Source organism: Coenobita brevimanus, chromosome 65 (assembly GCF_032717465.1).
Source record: "Coenobita brevimanus isolate Jiangsu-jjx chromosome 65, ASM3271746v2, whole genome shotgun sequence".
Classification (NCBI taxonomy): domain Eukaryota; kingdom Metazoa; phylum Arthropoda; class Malacostraca; order Decapoda; family Coenobitidae; genus Coenobita; species Coenobita brevimanus.
The window spans coordinates 43122874-43143057 of record NC_137018.1 but is presented as its reverse complement, the minus strand read 5'-3'; the positions used below and the strand labels follow the sequence as shown (position 1 = coordinate 43143057).

The 20184-nt window shown below is 44.9% G+C and overlaps 1 protein-coding gene across 1 annotated transcript in view; it reads right to left on the bottom strand.

Annotated features, from left to right (window-relative positions):
• LOC145405085 (uncharacterized) overlaps positions 1-8283 on the bottom strand; it is a 143943-nt gene extending 135660 nt beyond the window's left edge. Inside the window, exon 1 of the mRNA XM_080276596.1 lies at positions 8240-8283. The gene's annotated coding sequence lies outside the window, so the exon portion shown is untranslated. The remainder of the gene's footprint in view (positions 1-8239) is intronic.
• Between the last annotated feature and the right edge of the window lie 11901 nt (positions 8284-20184).

Below are 20184 nucleotides of genomic sequence, written 5' to 3'. Positions count from 1 at the left end.
GAAGAGGTTGTGCAGATCAGATATTCATTCTTAGATCTTCAGTGGAAAAGTTTCTAGAGAAGGGAAAGAAGTTGTATGCAGCTTTCATGGATTTGGAGAAAGCATATGACAGGGTTAAGAAGTCACTGCATGATGGTATTGTGATCCCTACCCTGACATATGGAAGCGAGGCGTGGACCTTGCAAGAGGGGAACAAGTCAAGAGTGAGAGCAGTGGAAATGAGTTACTTGAGAGGAGCATGTGGAGTGACGTGGAGGGACAGGTTGACGAATGAAGAAGTGAAGGAACGTTGTGGGGTAGATGTGGATGTGGTTGAAAAGATTAGGAGAAATACGCTGAGGTGGTTTGGACATGTGGAGAGGATGGAGAATGAAAGACTGACTAAGAGGGTGTATGTAGGTGAGGTGGAGGGAGGGAGAGGGAGGGGTAGACCGAGGATGAGGTGGAGGGATGGAGTTGAGAGGTATATGAGGGAGGGGGGGTGAGTTGGGGGGAGGGGAGTCAAATGGTGGGTGACAGAGTGACTTGGAGGCGTTTTGTCTGCGGCCACCCTTTGCGGGATTAGGGCGTCGGGCTATAGATAGATAGATAGATATGACAGGGTGGATAGACAAGGATTGTGGGAAGTGTTAAGAATATATGGAGTAGATGGGAAGTTGCTGAATGCTGTGAAGAGTATGTACGATGATGCGAAGGCTGCAGTGCGTGTGGATGGTGAACTAAGTGAATTTTTCTCTTTGAAAGTTGGGTTGAAATGGGGATGTGTCATGTCTCCATGGTTGTTCAATCCGTACATGGATGGGGTAATAAAAGAGGTACAAGGTAGGGTAGTGGATGTTGGAGTGGCCCTGGTGAGAGAGGATAGTGTTTGGAAACTCCCTGTACTGTTGTTTGCAGATGATACTGTGTTGTTGAGTGAAGACGAAGGGGAGCTGCAAGGCTTGGTGGATGAGTTTGGGAGAGTGTGTAAGAAACGGAATCTAAAGGTGAATGTAGGGAAGAGTAAAGTGATGGTCTTTGAGAGAGGTGAAGTCAGTGAATGTACAGCGAGGTTGGATGGTGAGGAATTGGAAAATGTGAGTACGTTTAAGTACTTGGGTAATGTGAAGAGTAAGGATGGAGGTTTGGAGGGTGAAGTGCTTGAAAGGGTACAGCAGGGAAGAAAGGTTGCTGGTTCTTTGAAAGCAGTGATAAGAAACAGGGAAGTGAGCATGGAAGTGAAAAAGTTACTACATGACAGTATTGTGATACCAACTCTAACGTACGGAAGTGAAGCTTGGATGTTGTTGGAAGGACACAAGTCAAGAGTGAGAGCAGTGGAAATGAGTTATTTAAGAGGAGCCTGTGGAGTCACTTGGAGAGACAGGCTGATGAATGAGGATATAAAGGAGCTTTGTGGTGTGGATGTGGATGTGATAGGATGCGTTATGAGGAACACACTGAGGTGGTTTGGCCATGTGGAGAGGATGGAGGTTGAAAGACTGATGAAGAGAGTGTATGTGAGTGAGGTGGAGGGGGGAAGAGGGAGGGGGAGGCTGAGGATGAGATGGAGGGATGGGGTGGAGAGGTATATGAGAGAGGGGGGTGTGAGTTGGGAGCAGGGCAGTAAAATGGCAGGGGACAGGGCGACTTGGAGGCGATTTGTTTGTGGCCACCCCAAACGAGATTGAGGCGTCTGGCAATAGATAGATAGATAGATAGATAGAAGATTATATACAAAAGTTAATATTCATACGGCTTTTTTACTTCGTACAGTCCAAAAACCATCTTTTTGGCAAATATTGCACTAATCTTCTTAGGGAAGAATATACAAATATATTATTTTATTGGCAATATTTTGGGTCAAATAGCACAAGTAAGAGTTATTTACATTTTTTAAAGCTATTTGCTTAACCAATATCGAAATTATCAATCAGAAAATTAAGGGTGAAATTTAACTAAGACCCCCTTAGCCCGCTGAAACAAAAACGAGACAAAGTTTCTGGCGGTGTCTGGCAGATTTTCCTCTTTGCGCGAACACTTCTCTTGCATGGTCATTAGCTTCATTCTTCTTTTCGATATCTCTCTATCTATCTACAGCCAGACACCATAATCCCATAAGGGGTGGCCATTTGCCTTTGAGTTTGTTGTTTAATGGGGAGGGGCACTAACCCTCCGCAAACCCACTTGTTGACAAGTAGGGAACAAATGTGGGTTGGTTATATGGTTACCATCCAGCACTGTAAATGGTTTCCTGGATTACAGGAAATCATTAGGCTTGTCACTCAATGTAAAGCCACCTGAAAAGGAAAGAAGAGTAATAAAAAGTGACAGGAAAGATGAGGGAAAAAGGAAATGAGAGGGTAGATGCAGAAATAGTGTGATAAAGGCAAATGAAATAGTAGGTAGCACTACAGCAAGTGAGTGAATGATGGTCGCCACCACCTACCACAATAACGACTAAAAAAAATTTTGGTAAGATAAAAAGGTGCAAGTCGACAAATACAGAAGGAGTTTATTGTTGCAGCCCCAAGTTCATCTGGACATAAATCCAATGGATTACAAGAAACCAACTACTTCATGGATGTGTTCAGAGATATTTTATTTTGAAGGTACTCATTAACTATGCTTATAAAGTCAAGTTCAGAGGGGTTTGCAGGACTGCCCATCTTTATGTAGCAGCGAAGAAAAAGTTACAAAGCTTCCGCAAGATACCAAAGTAGCCTGTGGCAACTTTGGTGTTTTTAGGAAACATAACCTACACTAAGCTTCAAGTGTGAGCCCCACATGGCACAAATAGAGCTCCTGGATTCACTTTCAGTTGTCTGGCTAGGAATCCCTTGTTTTTGCCTCTCATGTTGGTTCTGCATTGTATGACTGTCCTATGCAGTTATCCATCCATCCATCCATCATCTAATCCAGCGCTGCCCCATGAGGAGCATAGAAGCCTGGGGTTAGGCAAGTTGGTCCTGACATTTAAGATGAGAGTGGCCAGCCTCACTCATCCCTGAGTGGCATTATGAGAGCAATAAACCCCAGCCACCTCTTGGATATAAACCTGCACCGGCTCAATTCGACTGGAGTGCCTTAACCCTTAGCCGCTGGGGGATTCCCGGCCGCAGCACACTCTTCTCTATGGGCGATTTCCAAGATTTTGGAAAAAATACCCTTACTTCAAACCCTTATATCTGTCAAACTATAATAGCTAGAGAATTCAATGAAAGTTCATAAGACTCATCAACTCTTCCCATTTCCAATGAAAGTATCCCGAGGTCTCTAGGTGGTCCCGTCGATGAGTAAAGATGAGTTGAAGATGTGTGGTTTTTCACGTTTTGGTGCTTGGCTCCGAACACAGGCCACTGGCCATGGGTAAAAAGGTTGTAGGAGGATGAAAAAAAGGCATAATGTAAAAGAGAAATGGAGGAATGATTGGGTAAATATGATTTGGAGCAGATGGGGGAGGTGGAAGGTGTGTGGAAGGTATTCACAGAAGAAACCTGTGCAGCATGTGAGGTGGTAAGTGTGGTGAAGAGAAGATGAAATGGGGTGCAAGGAACAGCATAGTGGAAAGAAGAGGTGAGACAAGCTGTGGCACAAAAAAAGCAAGTACCGGTATATAGTGAGTGGATGGAAAGCTGATGCATGGAGGAAGTTAAGAGACAGAATAGGGAGTTATATGTAGAGATGAGGATAGAGATAAAAATACGTACAGTATTGCTGTAGAAAGAGAAAGTAAGAAGAGAGTGGATGAAGAGTTTGGAAGGAATATGAGTGTAAAGTGGATAGAATGTAAGAAAATGTTCTGGAGGGAGGTTAAGGGGGTAGGACATGGTGATAAAGAGGGTAGTAGGGAAGTGAAAGATAAAAATGGCAGACTGCTAATGGAGAGGGGAGATAAAGTGAGCAGATGGAGAGAACACTTTAAGGAACTGTTAAACATAGAGAATGAAAGTAACACAAGTATAAGTGGTTGGGGAATGGCTGGGAGATGTTACGGAAGGAAGAGATAAGTAGGATGGAAGAAACGGACACAATGAAGAAAGTCAAACCAGGAAAAGTCCCAGGAATTCAGGGCGCTAGGGCTGCAATGCGTGCGGGGTGAACTGAATTAATTTTTCTGTCTGAATGTTGGACTGAAACAGAGATGTGTCATGTCTCCATGGTTGTTCAATTTGTATATAGATGAGGATATAAACGAGATACTGTACACAGTAGGGTAGTGGATGTTGGACTGGCCCTAATGAGAGTGGGGGAAGGCAGTGTTTGGAAACTACCTGTTCTGTTGTCTGCAGATGATACTGTATTGTAAGTGAAGACGAAGGGGAGTTGCAAGGCTTGCTGAATGAGTTTGGGTGAGTAGGCAAGAAATGGAATCTAATGGTGAATGAAGGGAAGAGCAAAGCTGTGGTCAAGAGAAATAAAGTCACTGAATGCAAAGTGAGAATGGATGGTGCGGAAATGGAAAACACGAGTGCATGTACAGTGATTTTTTGAATTTCAACAGTTTAGAATTCAATCATTTGAATTTCGATGCGTTTTGGAGTGTTCCACGTACCCCACTTTTCGATGCAATTGCATTTTTCCATGCTCTCTGGGCCAGACTCCAACCAAAACAAGCAAAGATAATATTTTTGATGCGAACCAAAATGCTAGAAGTGAAGGAAAATTATAAAAGTATGAGCCTAACCTAATATGTGACATATGTCAAGAAGAGAATGAAAATCTACATCATTTATTCATATGTGAAGCATACGAAGATATGGTTCCGAGACAATTCACCAAGTCAATTCGCCGTCACATAATTCCCCTTCAAAACATGGATGCAGCCAAAGGAGAAATGGTAATACAGGAAAGGGCAGAAATATACCAAGTATACACTTGCTGACAAGGCGATATACACTTGCTGACAGTATAGCAATACAACGCAGAACGACAGTTACTTAACCACAATTATAGTTCATAAAGTTTACAGGGGGTGTGGGCAAAAAATCGTGATTTTACGTAGTTAGGTGGAAGCCCAGGACCTAAACTAATTTTTCCCAAAAGACATTCAATTTAAATTTCAAGGATTTGAATTTCGTAGTGATTTCTTAGGCACCTATGCCCATCGAAATTCAAAATTCCACTGTGAGTATTTGGGTAGTGTGCTGAGTAAGGATGGAAGTTTACAGGATGAAGTGCTTGAAGCGGTATGACAGGGAAGAAAGGTTGCTAGGTCATTGAAAGCAGAGGTATGAAACAGGGAGGCACTGAAGTAAAAGAGTCACTGTAGGATAATATTGTGACACACACTCTAATGTACAGACCCGAAGGCTGGACCTTTTTGGAAGGACAGAAATCATGAGCGAGAGAAGTGGATATACGTTATGTGAGAGGAGCACGTGGAGTTACATGCAGAGACAGATAGACGAATGAGAAAGTAAAGGAGTGTTGTGGATGTGATAGAATGCATTAGGAGAAATACATTGATGTGGTTTGCCACCTGGAGAGGATGGAAAATGAGAGACTGATGAGGAGAATGCATGTAAGAGTGAAGAGAAGATGGAGGGAGAGACTGAAGATGAGATGGAGGGATGGAGTGAAGAAGTATATGAGAGAGTTGGGGAGAGGGCATCAAAACGGAAGAAGACAGGGCACCATGGAGGTGATGTGATTGTAGCCACCCCTTTCAGGATTAGGGCATCAAGCAATAGATGGATAGATATATAGATTTTTCTTTTCCCTCCCCCTACGTGTCCCCATTTCTAGATCAGGGCTAAGGCGTTGCCCGGGTAGAAGACTTTGGTTTGGAGCATGTAGCACTTTATGACCGGGTGCCCGTCCTGATGTCTACCAATAATCCTTGAGTGGACTCGATCCTCTGACCCTTCGGCCAGATCCCAGTGAGTCATGGCTGCTACCAGATGAAAGTAAAATACTGTAATACAGTACCAACTTTTCAGTACAGTATTACAGTTCATAGTCCATGGTTCAAATCTTAAACTTTCCCACACTATGTTGCTTTGGTGGAATATGGGTTTCATAAATAAATAATACAGTAGTACTCCTATGTGAATGGTATTTGTCACAAACTTCAACGTCTGTGAGTGTGAGCTTTCGTAAATCTACGTCCATATTTTGTTGAAATTCTGGAACAGAATCCCTTTAACCAAACCAATATTTACCATAAGCAACGTTGGGTCTGGTTAGTACTGTACTTGGATGAGTGACCGCCTGGGAACACCAGATGCTGTTGGCTCGTTCTCCCTACGTGTCAAGTGGGGTTGGTGGAGGATTAGTGCCCTTCCCTGTAAAACAATTAACTCTAAGCCCTTGGCCACCCCATTTGGGATACATGGCGTCTGGTAATGAATGAATGATGAAAATATTACGACAGTCATGTGGCATTTCCAAAATTCCAATTGGAATGAAGTGTTGACATGATCCTTTGTACCATACATAGACTGGCATACGGTATATAGTGGACTTTTTTTTTTTTAAGTTTTAAATAATTATTCCTAAATAAGGGGTTCCATTATAGTACTTAATACTGCACCATGTGTATCTTATATTTTATGGACTACGAAGTGTTTTAATTTAATCGTTCAGCATTATTTTGATAATCCGTGCTTTAATGCCGAAGGATGTCTCCTGTGAAATGTATATAAATATTTGCTTTATGATCGCACTTTTGCCATCGTGTGGTCATGTGATGATTATCAAATGTGCCATGATTCCCGAATGCTCTTAACCTCTCAATGGCCATGAGGTAATACATTCATGTGCATCACAGGCTGGCCCCACAACCATTTTTTTAAATTTTGAAAACCGATATTTTTTTCTTACAGATGTGAGGAGAACCGTTTGGCACACCTGGCAATGTTTTTTCTAGCCTCCTAAAACCATCCTGCAATTTGCAGCAAAATTCACAAAATGTCTACAAACTTGCCAATAACATGTACTGTAGGCCTAAACCAATGAGCAATAACATGTGAGATGAAATGACTGCCTGTGTGCTTGGGATGGTAGAGTAGTTTCGAGTAAACATACCAAAGACCTTCGTTTCCCTCCAATAACTCTTCAGTTTTTTTACAGATAGTTATTTAGGGGTTAAAGCATGATAATGTTTTGGTGCAAGTTTTACCTGGGGAACATTTTAGTCTGCATGCTGTGGGGAAGATCATAATCACTGAGGGGTCTGGGAAGTGGTGCAGCCCAGTTAGGCTTCTGATGCTATTTATGATTTTTAAATTATACCAGTATACATTTGAGTTTGTTTAGTATGCTGATATTTTCAACAGCATCAGCAGTAAATATGCCATCAGAGCCCATACAGGCAGCTTTCTTTTATATTGCAGAGTGGGTATATTTTGTTTCATATTGATTTCTTTGAAAATAAACTGTTAATCATCTGTGACGTATTTATTACTAAAATTATTATTAACTCTTTACCAAATGGGTGTGGCCTTAATATATTTTCTATTGAAATGAGTCTTTCAGATGTTACTTGTTATTATTCCTGGAGTACCACAGCTACTGGGGATTTTTATAAACTTACCTATGAAAATTGTAAATGAGGATTTAGAATGCGTAAATACTGTATCCCTCTGACGTCTGCCAGTAGCTGGCCACATTTAACATTCCTAACAAGCATTTTTCAATTTGAAAGTTGGCTGTTACATGCAAGTGAAACTAGGCTGGATCAGATTTCGTTTGGCTAGGTTGGGTTGGGTTAAATCATTAAGTTTCCCACTGCTTTAACACAGGATACACCAATGCATTCAGTCTGAGCGATGCAAATCAATGCAGCCGGTTAGAGAGATCGAGAGGGACCTGACTGCTTCCTTAAATACCCACAGATTGGTATATTTTGTCTTCTTCCAATGATTTCCTGCAGTCACAATGGAACAGTTAACTATCTATGTTGCTTATGTACCAAAACTACATACTCTGATATCGTGAGTTAGTTATAATAGGGTGGAATTGCTGTGCCCGTTTAGTAAAGAATAACCAAATTATTTTCCTTATCAGGGTAGGTCTATATGAAAACAACTCGAATCGCTGCGTCACTGTCGTCATGTTTTATCCAACATTTTCAAAGGGTACTACTCTGCTCATTGGTACTACATGATGTACCGTTGTATCTCACCAGTTGCACAGGTCAACCCAATTGAGAAACATCAATTACCTTTAATACACATTTGCTCGACTAGGGCAAAAATTGGTAAACTATCAAAGTTAATCTTCCGCACTTATTACCCATTTACGAAGGGAAACTCACACACCGAAGAAAGAAATTGCAGCCATGAAGTCGCACCCGATTTGTTTACATGTTTTTGCTAAATCGGTTGCATGCACTGTCTCGGCTAAATTATGAACACACACACACACACACACACACATATATATACATATATATATATATACATATATATATATATATATATATATATATATATATATATATATATATATATATATATATATATATATATATATATATATATATATATATATATATATATATATATATATATATATATATATATATGTTATGCTGTGTACTTGCCCTCTGAGTACGAGTAACTGACTTGGATTCTTTCCGAGACCGAGTCTAGAGCATGCAACCAAAGGAAGAGGGCTCGAAAGCAGGCTGACCAATCATACACGTATATTACCGCAAAAAGATACAACTGCAGGACACAGTACAGTGACACAGACCAAACAGAATATTAGTACACAAGGATAATAGTTGGACTACAGGAGACCAGGTACTTGCAGGTGTCGCCCAGCCGGCCCAGGTGTGGGAGGCGTCCCGGCAGGTGTGCGCCCTCAAGAGAGGCGCAGGTTCCTTCTCGTGTGCTGGATCATTCGGTGTGGGCTGCGGGGCGGCGTAAAGGGAGGCCTTTCTCTGGTGGGACCTCGGTGCGTGTGGCGGCTCTCAGGACTGGGGCTGAACAGGGCGAGCAGGCGCGCTGCTCTGCGCCTGCCCTTTGAGGTGGAGGACGGCTCGCCGGTTGGTCTGGGCAGGTCCTGGCCGGGAGTCTTGGGTGCGGCCTTCGGCGGCTGGGGGCTGCGGTCTCGCCAGCATCGAGAGGCCGTCAGGAGCTGCCTGCGGCGTCTCTTCCTCGGGAAGTCCGGCAGCGGCTGGTGACGTCTGGCATTGGCTGTTGTGAGCACGCTCCCAGGCTCACAATGGGGCCCCTCCAGACAGTTTCCAACAAGTTCTCCGCTGGGGAGCGAGCTCCACCCCTTGGGGTGTTGGAGGAACGAGAGGGGCATCCCACTTGGCCTCTGGAGGAGTCAGGCGAGCAACGGGCATTGCCCTCAAAGGGAGCCGCAGGGGTAGCAAACGAGAGAAGTACGGTGGATGTTCCCTCCCCGACAGGCACGGTGGGTGCCGCTGCGGTTCTACTTGTCCCTGGGACTGCAGGTGAGAGGGGTACGGTGGACATCCTCTCCCTGGCAAGCATGGCTGGCGTTGCCACAGTCCTGCTTCCGGTGGAGGCTGCAGACAAGGGAAGTACAGTGGACATTACCTTCCCGATGGGCATGATGGGCATCGCCGCGGTTCTGCTTTGCCCTGGGAAGGCACGTGAGAGGAGTACGGTGGACGTCCTCTCCCCGGCAAGCACAGTGGGCATTGCTTCAGCCCTGCTCTCATCGGGGTCTGCAGGTAAGGGAAGTACGGTGGACATTCCCTCCCCGACGAGCATTATGGGCGCTGTTGCGGTCCTGCTTGGGTGTGTAGGTGAGAGAAGTACAGTGGATGTTCCCTCCCCGGCAAGCATCGTGGGCATTGCTGCGGTCCTACTGGGCATTGCGAGTAAACAATTCCCACCCTGATCCTAGCGAGTGCTGGTCTGACTGGAGAGAAGTGCGGCGGGCTGGCTTCCCGCTGGCTCCATTGAGGGGAAGAGGGGTGCATGGTGGCAGGGGATGTAGGCCCGTCTTGTCTGGGCCCTTTACGCACCTCCCTGTGGTCTCTCCTTGGGGTGGGTGTTTCGGGATCCTGCCCATGGTCTCTCCTTGGGGTGGATGTTTCATCATTCTGTCCGCACACCTCCCTGTGGTCTCCCCTCGGGATGGGTATTTCACCAATTTTGCAGCAGAAAAAGTCACGTCCCCGTGGCTGGAGGTGGTAGGTGACTGATGCAGACGTCTGGTGAGTTGGCATGAGGTGGCGGAGGAGGGAGTTCCAGTGGTGCATGGGTCGGTTTGGCTCCTGGTGTGGGTGGTAAACTGTAACGAGGGTGGAGGTATGTGTTATCTTCTGTAGGAGATGCAGCAGTTATGATGTTCCCCTCAGGCAATGTTTGTTCCCCTGGGCAAGGGTCCAGAGCACGTGTCTGATCTTCATCTCTGTCAGCACGGAGTATGGTGATTGGCCGGTGGCTCTGGGCTGAATGCTGGAGACGGGTGAGGTGACCTGGGTTTTATGAGGTCGTGGGGGATGCACCTTAATCATCGTGGTTGGCCTGGCTACTGGAATTTCCCATCCGGCCTGGTGTATTTTCAGGGTTAGGGGGGAGGCGTTAGGTGTGGGTGAGCTGGAGGTGGATTGTGTGGGTGGTGTTGATGGTGGTGGTGATGGTGAGTGTGTTGGGGCATATTTTGCAGGTGGGCAGGAGAGACGGCTGGATCTGGTTGTGATGGTGGTGAAGAGCTCAGGCCACGTGGTGAGCTGGTTGGGTAGGGGTGGGGGGTTCTTGGTTTGGGCGGTGGGGTTAAAGTGTTAGGTGGTGGTGGTGTGGTGGTGATCGAGGATGGGAAGCTGGTGTGGGGTCTGGTGTAGGATATAGGTGTGGCAGGTGGTGGGTGGAAAAGATGCGTGTGGCAATTGCGGTAGGTGAGCGGGGTGTTGTGGTACTGGATGGTTGCTTGGTAGGGGTTGGGGATGTTGATGACTATAGCCTATATGGTCCCATGAACCAGGGTGACAGTTCGTTCAGAACTGGTTACTGAGCCACTGTGACAGAGTTGTCGGGCTTGTACAGATTGGTGGGGGTGGTGTCAGGTTGAAGGTCTTGGTGGTTTTGTGGGTGATGAAGTTGGTTCTTGAGGTGGTGAAGGGGGTCGGACATGGGAGACGTGGAGGGTGGCTGTAGGTGGTGTCGGAGCGGCAGAAGAAATGGTGTTTCTCCGAACACTCATTCGTGAGGGGTAATGCCATCTTCTCGGGGACAGGTGTTCATCCTCCACTGCACAACTTCTATGTGGGCTGGCCAGTCCCCATTTTGTGTCTCTTCTATTCTGGCTCGTACCTGGTTGAGGAGGGTGTGGTGGCTTCCCTCGCATATCCCATTACCCTGTGGCCAGTACGGGGAGGAATGGGAGAGCTTGTATCCGAAGATGGTGGCGAGTTCCCTCCATATCTTGCTGGTAAACTCTGGGGCGTTGTTCCAGTGAAGGGCTTGGGGAATGCCGAATTAGGGGAATAAGTGGCAGACGGGGGCATCGGCCGCGGTGACAGTGTGGTGTTCTTTGGCTGGGCAGGCGATCAGGAATTTTGAACATGTGTCTACGAAAGTTATGATGTATTTGTAGCCTGATTTAGGTGGTAGGGGCCCGACTATGTCCACAGACAAGAGTTGCCATGGCTCATGAGTAGAGATGTTTCCTAAAGGGCTGAGTGTCCACGTGGCATCCTTACCGAGTGCCCAAACCCGGCAGGTCTGAATGAATCGTTTGGCCAAGTTAGAGGGGCCTGGTGTCCAATACATGTCGTTAAACACCTGTAGTAGTTTCTTGGTCCCGAGATGTATGCTGTTGTCCGAATGTAGGTGGGTCATTGTGTCGAGGGTGGTGTCTGGGTCGACTGCTATATGCCTGGTGTGGGTGAACAGGTGGTCGCCATGCTGGCAGAGCTTGGAAAATACTTGGGGTGGAATTCAGCTGGGGCGATCTTTGTCCTGCCATTGTTGTAGGAGGCTGGTGGTGGCACCGATGGCATTGATGGGCAGCCAGGATAGGATGTCGGCGTTCTAATTTGCCGAGCCAGTATGATTTGTTGAAGTTGAATTCTTCGAGGGTTTCTCTCCACTTGATCAGTTGGGTGTTGTGGGTCTGAGATTGGTGCTGCCACTGAAGGGACTGGTGGTCTGTAATTATGGTGAAGTGGGTGCCTGACAGGTAGGCACGGAAGTGGTCTGAAGCTCAGACGATGTCCAGGCATTCCTGTTGCTGGTTGAAAAAGCTGTTCTGCCCCTGTCTTCCGGGTGCACAGGGACTTGCCAGTACCCTGATTGGAGGTCCAAGATGGAAAACCAGGATGCTCCGTACAGGGAGTTGAGGGAATCATCTGTCCTGGGTAGGGGAGTGGCATCCTTGGTGGTCACGTCATTCAGTCGCTGATAGTCCACATAGAATCGCATGGTGACATCCTCCTTTTTAACTAATGACTGGAGAGGACCAAGGGCTGGTGGATGAGGATATGACGCTGGCATCAAGCATTTCCTGGACCTGCCGGTCTTCCTCAGCCCGTTGTTTGGGGTTTTTCCTTCAAGATGGTTGACGAACAGGTGGTCCTATGGTGTGGATCTTGTGCGCCAGGTATGTGGTGTGGCCGATGTCTGCCAGTCCTGATGAGAAGAGGTCTTGAAAGGCCAAGAGGAGGCGTCGGAGGCTGTCAGCTTGGTGCGGTTAGAGGTGTTCAGGTAGAGGGGGAAGGGTGGCGAGGGAGAGGGAGGTGATGCGCACAGCTCAGCCTCTTCCATGTCACCGACCACTAATCCCTTGGGGAGGGTGAGGGGGGTGGTGATGTTGGCGATGCTTACTGCCCCGAGGTGGGGGGGGAAGGAAGGTGGGAGATAGTAGGCAGGAGATAGTTCCCGAAGGTAGGTTTGGAGAAAATAGGATGGAGGTTCTGGTGGACCTGTGCAGGCACGATCTTCGTAGCAATGCTTGAGACTGCTTTTCCCAGGTGAGGTAGAGTTACTGCAATTTTCTCCCTGTCGTGCTTGAATTTTGTCTAATAATGGGTTGATCATGCACAGGTATGTGTCTATGTGGCACTGTTCAAGGTCGACTTTTTGGCAGTTGTACGTGTGGTTTGGCTGCCATTTTTGTTTGTTTGTTAGACTTTCCCTTTTCGTTCCTCACTGCTTTCTGACTGGATCCAGAACCACCGCTAGCCACGAGTGTTATGCTGCGTACTCTGAGCTGACATGGGAACAGTTCAAATAAATCATGACTCAAGTGGTCATGCCATCACTAGGGAAAATCGTTGCCTTTTCCCAGCTTGACACCTTTGCCTATGACAGTAACCTGGATGACACCCTCATCCGGCCAGGTGACTCATCACCGCTGCTTACCTGGAGGCTGACAGAGCCACCTGGGAACAATTACACACGTTCAATATCCCACTGAGGATCCTCCCCAGTGCCATCAGAGAACATTTCACGATCAATGACCTGATGGGAGACCTCGATAAAGACATCCAGCTGGTCAGGCACCTCCTTGCCCCTCATACTACCCCACAACACATTGGCGCTGTCAGCAGAGTCCCCACTTGCAAGCCACCACGGCCCAAACCCCGGATACCCCCAATTAACATTCCTCTTTCAGCACCAACCACCATACCAGAGGCATTCCCCACAAAAAGGAACCCCACCCCTAAGGAGAAAACCAACCTCATCTCCATCAACCCATGGGAGTTCCCCGCCTGTAGTCATCAATGCCCTATCCACGACATAAGGGAACAGCTGAAAGCTGCCCGGCGCAGACCAACCACCCAGGGGCGCTGAAAAGTTTCCTCCATAGACGATGACTGCAACAAGGCCGATGCACCCACGGCTGACTACTCCTATCCTGGGGAAACAGAGTTCAGCGAGGAAGACGCCCCACAGCTGGATTTTTAGGACCGCTCCCGCACCTCCCCACGGTGGCAGGGGCCACTTCACAATAATATCGTCCCCTAGTCTACAACAAGATGAGACTGAACAGGATGAAAGCAAGGCTACTGGTCGATATGGGAGTGTCCAGATCCCGCTTCTACCATCATTTCTACTGCCATGCCTTGGCTTTCGGCCCGCTCCTCCCCACTTCAGCTTAATATATATATATATATATATATATATATATATATATATATATATATATATATATATATATTATCATCATCGTCATCAGCCGTTTGAGTATCCACTGCAGGACCAGCAAATCCTGACCGAAGTCGGGATGATAAAGCCAATGTATCTCTACCAAGTGGCTTAGGCTGTCTGGTAGAGACTGTATGTAGGGTGAGAAATGCTTGTAAGTGTAATTGTGGCTTTGGATGGGTGTCTAGTCTGTGAACCAAGTGTAATCGGACCGCGCAAGCCGACTGGGTGCAAGCATAGTTTATAGTAAGCGACACTGTGTAATACCCGTAATTTTATCCCACCGGTTGACACCAGTGTAATACCATGAATTTTATCCCCACCGGTTGACACCAGTGTAACGCTAGAGATTTATAATCTTACCGGTTGTTGGTACTGGTCAACTTACCCATTGATAATACAGGTGGTACTCGACTTAGTCTCCCCTCCTTGGTTGATAGAAAAAAAAAAAAAAATCACTTCAATAAAACAAAAGGGGGGAAGGGGTGGTATTCTGACTTGGTATGGTAGATGATAATTAAGAAAATTTTGGTAGCGTTTGTAGTTTTTGGCCGAGCCTAGATTTAGTCAGTACCACAGGTGGTCGTCGTTCCCTCAGCGAAGGAATCTTGAATTGGAAGGGGAGTGAATTAGGCATGAGGACATAATTCCCTTGATTAGGTACACCAAGAAAGAAAATGACATATACTTTAATAATTTTTATGCTGGTTTTCAAAAGACATTTTTAATTACATGACCCTTTGTCATATGAAAGATTGTACATTAAAACCATGGTTTGGGTGATCATTCCTACAACACTGTCACCAGGTGAAAACAATTTGGTACATACAAGCGATTTCTGAGGTCATTGTACCTTTCTTTTTGTCAGTTATTCTTGGGCTCGACAATAGCCTCAAGACAGGGACCTTTTTACGAGCTTGGGTTGTCTTTTCGGGCTGGCATAGCCTCGAACCAATAAATATAATTACTCGTGTTCTATTTCGTCCGTATAGTATACTCTCATCATGTAATTCTCTATATTCCACAAACACTATCAATTCAGAATTATTAATAGTTCATAATCTTCATTACTACATAATCACCAAAAATGCATAATCACTCGGGCTTGTTTAGCCTCGAGGAACAATTAAAAAAAATTGCATAATCACCAAGAATACATAATCACTCGGGCTTGTTTAGCCTCGAGGTACAATTCAAAAATTACATTATTGCTCATGACCACTAAGTTCCCTTCCACGCTCCTAATTTTCTAACATTAATTTAAGAGAAAGAAAACGGTTAATGGATTTGAATTACACCTTTCCGTTACCAGATCACATTACTTTTAAATTTCTATTCCTTATCTAAAAAAAAAAGTTCACTTGATAGATCAATGATACCATTTCAACTACATTTGGTTTCTAAAATAATTCATGGGTAGTGTAATGTGTGTATGTAAGAGTCTATGGACAATACCTTAGGAAGGCCTCGTGCTCACTCTGACGTCGCCGGTGTCTGGGGACTGAACCAACGTCCATTATACACGACGTCTGGGCAGCAAGTCTACGTTAAGCTTTCAACAATATTACTTCATATGGTCCATGCCAAGTAAGGATTAAAGAAAGAAAAAGGGGGGGGGGAAAGGAGAAATGTGGACAGCTCACCTGAACCAACGTCCATTACACACGATGTCTGGGCAGCGAATGGCCTTTCCGAGCAAGCCACACACACACACCACAAAGCCAGTCAGGAGACAGGACGTGTGTGCTGGGCATTCCCCAGGTCCTGTCCTCCCCACTTACTGTTTTTTAATCAGCCCATACACCACTGACCGGGCTAATTTATGGCCCGGCCTGCACTATATGTGCAGGGAATCTTTCAACGAACGAACGAGCAAGCCAGAGACGCCACTGCTAGATCAAATGAGTTGGTGTTTTTGAAATATGGTGGGTTTCAATTCTCTTCACAATTTATTTAAGTGTACACATGACGCCAGGGCTTTTGATTGAATTGGGGAAAATTTGGGATTCAGTCCTTACTTAATTTAGATACTGATTTTACCACTATCCCGCCTTGAATTTTGGGGCAGCTTATGCCATCTAGTGACGGCTAAGGTAAGCGGGACTATTAAATCCTCACAAATGACATTATTTAGGCCTTTTTGGGTTCTAGCAGCTTCATTAGTAAACATTTTGCAACTAGGATACGGAGAGAATTGTATACTCATCATTACTCTGTTTAAGGTTTAAACTTGGCGTCCCACAACGACAAGGAGAAAAGCTGCGCGCATCTGTTATTCATTACTCGACCAGACGGAGGAATTCCCGTAGCTCAACATCCACAATTACATCACCCAATGCATAGATACAAAGATACATACATATAAAAATAAAGTTAACCCTACATTAATCATTAACATATGAATTACTACTTAGGATAGGAATTTATAGACTAGTATTCAGGTTACATCCTATCTAACTTAAAAATTACAGTACCTCTAAACACATACATGAATACTAAATTTGTGGCACTACATAAGGCAACCATCCCTGAGACAGTTCTCCAAGACTGTCGTGCAGCAGCTGCTTGCAAGATTTGGTCAGGTGACGGCATTGGTCCCGAGGCGACACTCTGACACACAAGCTGACCGTCTTGAGTGCCGCAATTACATGAGCCAGCACCAGCTTGTGAAATTGCCTCTCACCGCAGGCGGCAGGTTGTTACAGGGCCGCTGCAGAGTGTGTCATAACACCACACGGAGGCCTCGGGCGAGAAAAATGAGCACACCCCAGTGCAAGGAATGCCAAGTCGCTCTCTGTGTGACTCCGTGCTTTGCCGAGTACCACTCTCTGAGTAAATACTGACAGTGACAGTGATATACAGTGATGCGACAGTGACGTGCTTTACCAATAATTGTATAAGGGATAATGTAGTAATAAGGGATATTTTGCCTAGAAAACAATGTAAATATTGACCAGTATAATAAGTGATATGGTAATAAGAAAATCTGGGGCAATGCTGTGATTCTATGATACGACAGTGACGTGCTTTACCAATAATTGTATAATATAATAATAAGAGATATTTTACCTAGAAAATTATGTAAATATGGCCAGTATATAAGTGATATGGTAATAGGAAAATCTGCGGCACTGCTGTGATTCTGTGATGCGACAGTGACGTGGTTTACCAATAATTGTATAATATAGTATTAAGAGATATTTTATCTAGAAAATTATGTAAATATTTTTTTTTTTTTGTGTCCGACTCTGGGCAAAGGCTTCAAGGCCTATATCTCAGGGGCAGTAGCCTATCCCAAGGCCCAGTAGTCCTCCTACACCTCCACATGTCACCACTTCGGCGCTAACACCCACCGTCCATACTGAATACATGCTAGGGCTGTCTCATACAGGACTGGTGTATTGGTATTAGCGGGGGTGTTTTTACGACATGTCGGCGGGTCATCTGGTAGATCAGGAAAGTCTGCCTTTTATGAAATTCAAATCCTTAAACTGTTCCCTGCCCCAGCCGGGATTCGAACCTGGGTCCATCAGGACTGCAGGCTGCCTCTCTACCGATTCAGCCACGCCTCCTCCAGTATATAAGTGATATGGTAATAAGAAAATCTGCGGCACTGCTGTAATTCTGTGATGCGACAGTGACGCAATATAGTAATAAGTGCAGTGTAAATATAATGTATATTGCCCAGATTATATGTAAAATAGTAATAGAAGTTAGAAATAATGAAAACATCGCCGCTAACCAAACGTCTGTGAGCGTGTGATGCCGCAGTGAAGTGCGGGCAATTACAGTGCCTTTTACCTACCTCAGTGAACACAAAGTGGGTGTTTATCGTATGTGCAGTGTTAATATATGTTTATAGTACTATTATCAGAGAGTGGTTGGCATTTGGTACTGGTGTGTGGGGCGTAAAATAGTGATTTTACACCGCTCACTTCTAACGGCACTGCCCGTCCAGTGAAAGTCCACAAAGTCATGAAACCTACATCACTGCAAAGCTGAAGGTTAGTACTTTCTAATGGTACCTTATTTTTTGCTCTAGCTTTATTCTGTGCAGAGTTATTAAGGTTTAAAGGTTTGTTTACATTTGGGTGGAACCCCCGCGGGAGAGGCCAGTCGGGGCAAAACGATGCCCGCGGTTAATGGGTTAATGAAACATTACTTCATAATCTCTTTATTATTAATTGACAACATATATCTGATGGGGAAATTTGGGTTAGCAAATGTTATTCGGACAAGTTGCATTCAGCCAATCGTCACCAACCTATGAAGTGCATCTTTGCCTCAATAAAAAAAAAAAAAAACTGAGTATAGGCCAGGTGTTCTTAGGATGGGAAGCCGCCCTAAAATCACCTAGCATAACACCTACTATTTTTTCAAACAAATATCAATTTGTACTCTGCTAATTTTGTAATTTGTATTTACTACTGTGACCTTTGCATCACATATAATATTATTTTTCTAGTGTGAATCAAATAAATTCCAGGGCACGGGTGCTGGGGGAAGAAATTCCCGGGTAAAGAGAAGTTTCGGTGACGACACCATACCTCATAGTTACCTCGCTACACCTACCTCTGAGCCCTACCTCATGCACCCCACCTGTGTCTTGAGTATTCCTAGTATATTTCAGTAGTGATGGTCCTAAGTAGGCAGAAGAATGTGTGTACTTCATAAGATTATAACCTAGACTTTAATAAGATATAATTTAAGGTAATTAGCTGTTATATGACCCTTTTTCTTATGCATGCAGTAACGGGAGTTAAGGGGACGGGTTGTGCTTGCCCTTGGTATTCTGGTGGCAGTCGGCATGGAAGGGAAAACGACCCGTCGTAAACCCCCACTCTACGCTGTGCCCACACCCGTTACATGGAAATTCAGTTTCCCAAATAGGGCAACTGATCAGTGGAATGCACTACCAAATGGAATAGTATGTGCCAAAAAGTTCATAAATTTAAGGATATGTATGATAAAAACGGTTTAATACACGGAACAGTACGAGCTTTGCTCATTCCTGTAATGATACAATTAGTTAAGGACAATTAGGTAACACACACACACACACACACACACACACACACACACACACACAGAAATAAGTGATATATTGGTAAAAAAAAAAATGGTGTACCGACATATTACACATGAAATTACAGCCTGGAAAACGTGAGACCTACATGCAGTGTCTGGACATGGCACGCCATTGTTTAGCCCCTTCGCAGTTACGGAATTAGAAATATATAATCTTTTTATTAGGATTCTGTATTAGGAAAATACAGAATAATCATTAGCTATTCCTAAAGTGGGTCTTCAATTATATCTTTAGTAAAAAAAACAGAAAGTAGGTTAATGACCGACCTTGTGAATGAACTGGGGGTAGGTAGGGTACTGCATAGTACGTTTAAGAACGATTTTCTCCTTCCACAACATTCCTGAATGGTTGTCCAGAGAAGTAATCTCGACAAAGACACAAGCGTAGCATATTTTCATGAGAATAATAATTTGGAGGCACTGGATGGGAGTGCCGGAGGGTTTCGTCGTTCTTGCCTACTTACATTCCTGCAGACACTGGGATCGCATTCTCGTCGGTTAGGGAGGATCCCCGGCAAATCTTCCATATCAGTTTAACTGTGATTATGTGACACGTTGATGTGTTCTTTTTATGTTAGCCATTTGCGCAGCCTATTTGAGTTTATGAAATAGGCCAATGTCAATGTACTCGTATTTGCATGTGGGTCATCACCTCTGACAGTGACGGCCCTCCAAGTGGGGGGCGGGAAAGCAAAGTAGGTAATTGGAGTGAGCCTTTACAACTATAAGCCCTCTCTGGTAAATATTTAAAAAATCTGAGAACATGTGGCCGTATGCAATGATCAGTGGACAACAGATCATAATTCATAGGTTCAGAAAGCTGTTCTCCCAATACCGTAAACATACCTGTATTTTAGAAATATATGTGCCGTGCGTGCTATCTTCAATGTCTCCCATGAATTGAGAGCTTTGGCAGTCATGTTTTAAATTTACATGGAAGAGATAAATGATGTCATTAATGTCGGCATTTATTTTTTTTCCATATCACAAAACCACACCGTAAAATGAAGCCAAGGGATGAAGAAAAATCATGTGGTAA